This window comes from Rhagoletis zephyria, unplaced genomic scaffold (assembly GCF_001687245.7).
Source record: "Rhagoletis zephyria isolate East Lansing unplaced genomic scaffold, Rhagoletis_zephyria_1.1 Rzeph_scaffold_02980, whole genome shotgun sequence".
In the NCBI taxonomy this organism is placed as follows: Eukaryota; Metazoa; Arthropoda; class Insecta; order Diptera; family Tephritidae; genus Rhagoletis; species Rhagoletis zephyria.
In genome coordinates this window covers 46,334-54,820 of record NW_016160064.1, presented here as the reverse complement: position 1 = coordinate 54,820, position 8,487 = coordinate 46,334, and the positions used below count along the sequence as shown (strand labels likewise).

The window sequence follows — 8,487 nt, the reverse complement described above, 5'->3', positions numbered from 1 at the left end:
CACACCATTCGAAAATGCAGGTTAGGTCAGCTTGCAAATGCTCCCTATCTTCTGCAGTACTAATGTACTTAAAGAGCTTAACATCATCAGCGTACATTAAGCATTTCGAGTAATTCAACACCTTAGGAAGGTCATTTATAAATAAAATAAACAAGACGGGACCAATATGGCTGCCCTGAGGTACGCCGGATGTGACATGTATTGGCCGGGAGGTACAATTTTTAAAAATTACTCTTTGTTTCCTATCCACTAAGTAAGAAGAAAGCCAGCTGAGAAGAATAGGAGGGAAGCCAATTCGATCAAGTTTATATATAAGGGTTGAATGAGATACCTTGTCAAATGCCTTGCTGAAATCAGTGTAAATCACGTCCGTTCGAAGATTGTTTTTAAACCCATATATATAAGGAAAATTTGAAAGTTAGGGGGGGCTCGAGCATCCCCTGCCCCTGCACCTACCTGGCTACGCCCATGATTCGATCTTTATTAAAAGATTTCGAACTTTTTTGGCCTTATCGGATATTTTTTTGGCCTTAGCAAATTTTCCTTTTATTGAATATAAACGAGAAAACATAAAACAAGGACCTTTACCCTTTTCGAACCGATGCAATATTAATTTATCTAGCCTCTTATATAAAAATATGATTTTTCATTAAAAGTGAAGTTAGCAACCTTTAACTCTAAGCTAGCGATATATGAGTTTTACAATCAGTTTATCGTAAATTTTAAATAGTTTTATTTAATGGTATGTTTAAATGCTTTCAGATATTGAATTTTTACTCATATTCATAAAATTTATGACTCAATTTGAATCCCGGGATCCCGGGATTACCTAAAAAATATCCCGAAATCCCGGAATCCCAATTTTCGTGATATTTTGGCATCCCTAGTGCTTATAGTAGGGTATAGTTTGTAATTAGTGTGTAAAACGGGGCGCGGCACCTTCCATGAGCGTGAAAATTTTTTATCAGCTATAACTTCGGAACCATTAGTCACATGAACTTGAAATTTGGTGTACATATATATCTATGGTAGTTGCTAATAGTAGGCTATATGAGACATTCTTTTTCATATCGGACACCAAATTTGGTGTCACACTTTCGATTGGCTTAACATTTTTTTTAAGGGTTCTATACATAAAATAAGCTAATACGTGTTCGAGGAAATTTTTTTAAATCTTTTTTCTTCGGAGATATGATCTGTCAAAATTTGCATATTTTCGTGATTCTGTCTAATCATGTACTTCTTCAAATCTATCTCGGGTTCTGCTCGTCGTAGAGACTTCATCTTCACGTCGTTTTAAAGCTATAAAAACGGGCTTAACATTTATATATATAAGATGGTCAAGATTTGCCTAAAGCTATCTTAGCTATTAACAGCTGAACTTTTTTAAGTTGATTTGCATAGTGAAGACCAGTAAATTAGAGATTGAAAATTATACCATCATAGCCCTTGTTTAATTCTCTATAAAAAACGTGGTTCAAAAAAATGGGGGTTTTTCAAAAACTATTTTTAAAGTATTTTTCTTTATGACGAGATGGTTTATTTTGTAAGAAACATTAATTTTTTGTAATTTATTTTGGAAAACTTATTGTTTAGTGAACAGCTAAACCTTTGACAACAACATTGTATTACGAAATTTATTTACTCCAGTATTTTTTCTCCTCACTGTAGTACGACTTATGTATTTACTTTGCAATTGTATGTTCATACTTGTATATAAGCATAATTTATCTAGTTGTTATCACCTTTTTCATTTTCTGTTCTCTGCGCTTTGCATGTGCAATGTCATTTCGGTCATACTGTAAATACATATACATATTGTTGATAAAACTTTCAGTCTGCAAGAGCAGCTTTGGCATTAATAAAACCAGTTATTGTACAGACAGCGAACTAAGCATTACTTGTTCATCCTTGTTTTTTAATTGGGAAAAGTATTGCAAATATGTACAAGTACTGAAAAGGCTCAGATTTTTCTGTAAGGCGACAAACCCCTTGAAAAGGGCGTGGCAATATTGCAGTAATAAAGTTAGCAAAACGCGGATTTTATTGCGGATTTCGACAGAATATCGCTTCGTTAACAACATTTGTTCCAAAAATATTATTTCTGGATAGGTATTCTATCGGAATCCGCAATAAAATTTTACTGTTTGCAAAAACTCGATGTTTAACACCTTATCTATATCTATATCTCATCATAAGTTTTCGAAAATAAATTACAAACAATTTTTGACTCTCACAAAATAAACCATCTCGTCATAAAGAATAATATTTTAAAAATAGTTCTTGAAAAACCGCCATTTTTCACCACGTTTTTTCCAGAGAATTAAATAAGGATTACGATAGTATAATTTTGAATCCCTAATTTACTGGTCTTCACTATGCAAGTCAACTTCAAAAAGTTCAGTTGTTAATAGCTAAGTTAGCTTTAGGACAATCTTGACCATCTTATATATAAAAATGTTAAACCCGTTTCTTTAGCTTTAAAACGACGTTAAGGTGAAGTCTCTACGCTAAACAGGATCCGAGATACAACGAACTGATTGAATAGTCAGAATCACGAAAAAATTCAAATTTTTACAGATCAAATCTCCGAAGAAAAAAGATAAAAAAAATTCCTCGAATACGTGTTAGCTTATTTCATGTATAGAACCCATAAAAAATTTGAAGCGAATCGGAGCCATGACAACTTTTTTTTACGAAATCCGTTAGACTGAGGCGTTAGACCAGAGGCGTGAAATTTTGCATCAGCTACAACTTCGGAACTACAATTCACAAGAATATGAACTTTGGTATGAATACATATCCATGGTAGGTGCTTATAGTAAGGTTTGTATACATGAGTTTGTAAACGGGAACGTGGAGCATAGCCATGGAATTTTTAATCAGCTATAAATAGTCACATGAACTTGAAATTTGGTATGCAGACATATGTATATGTGGGAGGCGTTTAGAGTTAAGTATATATAAATGTCTTTGTAAAAGGGGGATAAATATGTATTCATCTATTATATCACTTGGATATTTAAAACTGTGTTTTTTTACTCCCGTTTATTAGCTCGGGATGTAACTATGTAATATTGATGCGCCTAAAAGATGCAGCGATTTCTATTATCAAGTTACATACCTGATAACAGTACGAATGGAAATTATAATAATGAGGTTTTAGTTTTTTAAACTATAATTTTATTTAATCTTAGAGTCTTTAGACTATTTCGAAATGGAAAGATTAAATCGTTTTTTTTATCCCGCGATGCTGCTAAACGAAAAATGTTCATTCATAATGAATTAAACTCCTTCCGAAATAAACATTCTACCGGAAAAGTGCAACTATACAAAAACAGCTAAGCGAATAGGCAGCTAAACGGAATGTACCGTAGTAGACTAATTTTCTTTTAAAAATTCTATCGTTGCCTTAATCCACCTAATATTAGTAATGAAATCAAATTTGTAGTAGGCTCATTCCATCTCAAATCACCCAGGCCGGGGGAAAGTGAATTTAAGTTTGCGATAAAATTCACAGGGATTGTTCCTTGAACAATTTAAGGAGACACGTATTTTTTCTTTTTGCTCAGAAATGCGATTTTTTTGAATAATGAATTTTTTTCTTTTTGAGAACGAACGCTTCTTTTTTCCTCTCTTAATAGCAACTTTTGATGAAATCGCTTATAACTGCCGCAAAAAAGCAAGGATTTTAACGATTTTTTTTNTAACTCGAAAACGACGAATTTTAGCATATTGCTACTCGTACTGAAAATAGTTTATACTATTCCCTAATAGACAAAAAAGTTTGAGAGAAAAAAAAGATGTGGCAATTTGAAAAAAAATCAATTAAAAAAAATAAAAAATTTTGTTTATAAACAATAATTAATTAATAATTAACAATTACTGATTTTTAGTTCACTAGATCGATTCAGTAGATCAATATCTGCAATTAAAAAAATCGTTAAAATCCTTGCTTTTTTGCGGCAGTCATAAGCGATTTCATCAAAAGTTGCTATTAAGAGAGGAAAAAGAAGCGTTCGTTCTCAAAAAGAAAAAAATTCATTATTCGAAAAATTCGCATTTCTGAGCAAAAAGAAAAAATACGTATCTCCTTAAATTGTTCAAGGAACAATCCCTGTGAGTTTTATCGCAAACTTAAATTCACTTTCCCCCGGCCTGGGTGATTTGAGATGGAATGAGCCAGTACGAAAAATAATGACAAAATATAGTAGTTGAAGCACGATGAAGCTAAAAGTATGGTTCATGGATGCCTTAATTTAAAAGAAAGAAAATAGTTTGTCTCCTTTAATTTATGCTGAACTGAATATTTGTACTATTGTGTCATATTTTCATTTGTTTACCCCGAGCGACGTCGGGTCCTCTGCTAGTTCAAATACCGATGCTTTTTTATAAAGTTAAAAGTTATGATGTTTTCTTCGGACTTTAGTTTTTTATTTTGGCATAAAAATTTTCCTGTGAAAGCTATTAACAATTTTTAAGATAATATTTATTTTTCAACCGCTTTAAGATGACGCTGTGAGTTAGTTTTGTCATATATATTTCATAACAAATTATTTTCAAAGTAAAACCGAGAAACTTGCAACGAGACGGAAGTTATTACATAGTTATTTTCATGACGCGCAAAGTCCCAGTGGGAAAGTGGAAATTCATTGCCTTTTTCTACCAAGAAAAGATTAACAACTACGGTTGAACGAAAAAATGCATCGCAATGTATGCGAGCGGATGATGTGTAGTTTTGAAGTCACAAACATGGTTGCCACAATTGGTAACTTTCTACCAAAATTGATAACTTTTAAACGATTTGGTAACTTCGTAACTTTTTTATTTTGGTAAATTTTGCAACCAAACATCTACTTGCATTACTAGAAAGAAATTAATTATGTTTTGCCTGTGTGTAATTATAAAAACCCTTCGAGTTTCAGTGGCAGCACTACTGACACTTCTACAAATTTACTTCGATAAAATTCGAGTCATCTCATATTCGAATACTGGAAATATTTGAACTACAGTGGCAGCACCACGGGCTGCACTTCTGAACAACTTTCGAATGCTTGCGATATTTGAATTCTACAGTAAAAATGGTATAAAAATTCGGCCATCTGGCAATTTTTGGTAAGGTCCCGAAATTATTTTGATTATTCCGGCACAAAAAATAAATGTCGCGTGATTTTTACCAGTCCCACCTACCGACATGTATTTCGACCCACGGAATCCGAATCTGAGGTCCGTTTGACACGTACAGTAAATTATGAAAACCTAAAAAAATAGCTGGAAATTTCGGTTAAAAGCACCTGCCACTTTTGTAAGCCGTTGCTATTATTCCGTGAGTCGCAGGTTCAAATATCGGCACATTCCAAACGAAAAATGACACTGAAGATGGCACAACGCCGAAACCGGTTTGTCTCCAAACCAAATTTGCGAAAAGATGACGAAAAATCGTTCCACATTACATCATACTCCTACCCTGTCGGAAACACCAACAACGAAAACGAGAATATCGGCACATGCAGTAATTAATTGATAGAAAATTATTTTCTAATAAAAAAAAAATATTATANCGAGTCATCTCATATTCGAATACTGGAAATATTTGAACTACAGTGGCAGCACCACGGGCTGCACTTCTGAACAACTTTCGAATGCTTGCGATATTTGAATTCTACAGTAAAAATGGTATAAAAATTCGGCCATCTGGCAATTTTTGGTAAGGTCCCGAAATTCTTTTGATTATTCCGGCACAAAAAATAAATGTCGCGTGATTTTTACCAGTCCCACCTACCGACATGTATTTCGACCCACGGAATCCGAATCTGAGGTCCGTTTGACACGTACAGTAAATTATGAAAACCTAAAAAAATAGCTGGAAATTTCGGTTAAAAGCACCTGCCACTTTTGTAAGCCGTTGCTATTATTCCGTGAGTCGCAGGTTCAAATATCGGCACATTCCAAACGAAAAATGACACTGAAGATGGCACAACGCCGAAACCGGTTTGTCTCCAAACCAAATTTGCGAAAAGATGACGAAAAATCGTTCCACATTACATCATACTCCTACCCTGTCGGAAACACCAACAACGAAAACGAGAATATCGGCACATGCAGTAATTAATTGATAGAAAATTATTTTCTAATAAAAAAAAAATATTATAATTATCAATAGCAATTTCAATCTTGATAATTTATCAAGAAAATAGATTTAAACTTCTTTGCTAGAACTGGGAGTTTTTGATAAATAATCGAAAATTGACAATTTATAAAAATATTGAATTTATTAAGTGCACAGAATCTGGCTGTAAGTATATACACATTTGTTATGAAATATAGCAGTTTTATTCAGTATATTTTTTTCTCAGTGAAGAAGTGAAGATTTTGGTATTGAAGATTTGGTAACTTTTGGTAACTTTTCTTAAGAGATTTTGGTAGAAAAAAATGTTGGCGAGTGGCAACCATGGTCACAAACAAAACGAAACGTTTGAGAGCTAAGAGCGCGGTTGCCCAAGAACGTGTACGTAGCGTAGCGTAGAAGTACGTAGAAACATATCAAGTTTTCTGTTGATAGAACGAGAGAGAAGTCACGTCTACGTCATGGTCGTGCGGTGGTGAGTTTTTGTGAGCACGCAGCTCTCATAAGATAGATCGTGTCAGCTAACAAGTTCTCCGTTTTTACGTCCGTGGGTAACTGTGCTTTAACTCAAGTATTTTTTTTTCACGTCATCTCAACAGCTGCTGTAGCCGAATGGATGCGTGTTCGACTGCCGTGTTGTTGGTCACGGGTTCAATACCTGCAGCACCCATGATGCAATAATACAAGGTGGTATCAGTTGTGACAGCTCGATTTGACACTGCCTTCGCTCAGTAGAATGAGAAGAAAAACGGGAAGAAATGAATCCCCATATGGGGGAAAAATATATAATTTCACATTTTCTCCTAAACAAAATTTGCTTTTTTATAGTATATTCGTTATGAAATGAAATGAAATAAGAAAAAATACCTTTTTAATAAAACAAGGTGTGTATACTGAGAAAAAATAAAAACCATTCAACTATATTAATGGGCAAAGAATAGTTAAAGAAGTAACACTGCTTCACGTAAGACAGTCAATATGGCGGAATTAGAGCGAGAAGTTGCCAACTGATAACACCTTGTATTATTGCATCATGCGCAGCACCGACTTAATTTTTTATTTTTTTTTATTTAAAAATTCTATTATAGATTCTATTTATAGTTTCGCAAAGCTATATGCGACACATTACTTTCGTATAGCATCGTTGTAGGGAAATTTTGCATCCTTTCGTGCGTAGGTTATAGGGGATATCCACTACTTTTTGCATTCCCAAACATTACCTTTTCCCACTGGCGTGTTCCGTATAGCCACGATCCACCAATGCCAACCAATATCAATACATGCATACTTAATAGCTAAATACATATGTACTACAGAAATAACCACAACCGTATAAAAAACCTGTTCCAACCAACCTTATGACCAACACTGTATTCGAGTGGTGTCACACGATAGCCATAACCATAGCCATAGAGGCCAGTTGAATTTTGGTTTTCCGCCATAACCTTATCGGTGGATATCTGACGTGTGTGTTGCCAGACGTTCAAAAAAATATATATTGTTCACAGGCAACGTTTTGGCATAGGTGTAGAATTTGAACCATTTAGCTATGCAAAAACCAAAAATGTGGCTCGATAGAACTTCTCACGGTGATTTCAACTGTACCAAAATTATTTGGCGCAAAAATACAAAATATATATAAAAGGTTAAATTAACATTTTTTGGTTTTTTGAAGTATTAACATTTTATGAACTACATAACCGATTCAAGAACAAGTGATGCCAACATAAGACAATTAATTTATCTTTCTGTTGATGTGCATAATTTATATGCTTTATTACCTTTTTAATCGGAAAATACTAAAAAACCAAAACAAATTTCGTATCTTTTCATAAAATAACATTTTTAAACAAAATTTCAGGAATTAATGCAAAAGAACTTTTTCAGCTGGTGTCCACGGTTGCATTTCAAACATATTAAATTTTTATAGAATTTTTAAAATTCTTTCAGATGGACAAAAGACAGGGTATACATGTATATTTCTTGTTGTTCTGACTTCTTTTTGGCTTGATGGTCACTTATAGTCATTTGTTGATCAGGAATAACTGATTTTGGGAAGTTTGAGTACCTACCGCAATTAAGCAAACAATGATAGAATCTTCCACTTAGGCTTAAATTAAGGCTTGGACTTCTGGCTTCAATCCCTGAAAATACTATTCCTGCACCTTGGCCCTAAGGTCACCAATAGTCGTTTATTGAACAGCTAACACTGATTTTTACACACTTTTTTCAATTGCATAATTTTCCAGTATTTTTTTATTGTTGGACGATAAACAGTAATTGAGTATAGGTGACCGTCAGGGCAAGGTGCAGGAGTAGTATTTTCAGGGATAGTAGTCTGTAGTTCTTGCTTTAATTTA

At 33.8% G+C, this 8,487-nt stretch overlaps 1 protein-coding gene across 1 annotated transcript in view; it reads right to left on the bottom strand.

Annotated features, from left to right (window-relative positions):
- The window catches only part of LOC108368162 (uncharacterized), a gene marked incomplete at its 3' end in the record, with an annotated part of 23,790 nt that extends 16,412 nt beyond the window's left edge, over positions 1–7,378 (bottom strand). Inside the window, exon 1 of the mRNA XM_017622947.1 lies at positions 7,348–7,378. The remainder of the gene's footprint in view (positions 1–7,347) is intronic.
- Between the last annotated feature and the right edge of the window lie 1,109 nt (positions 7,379–8,487).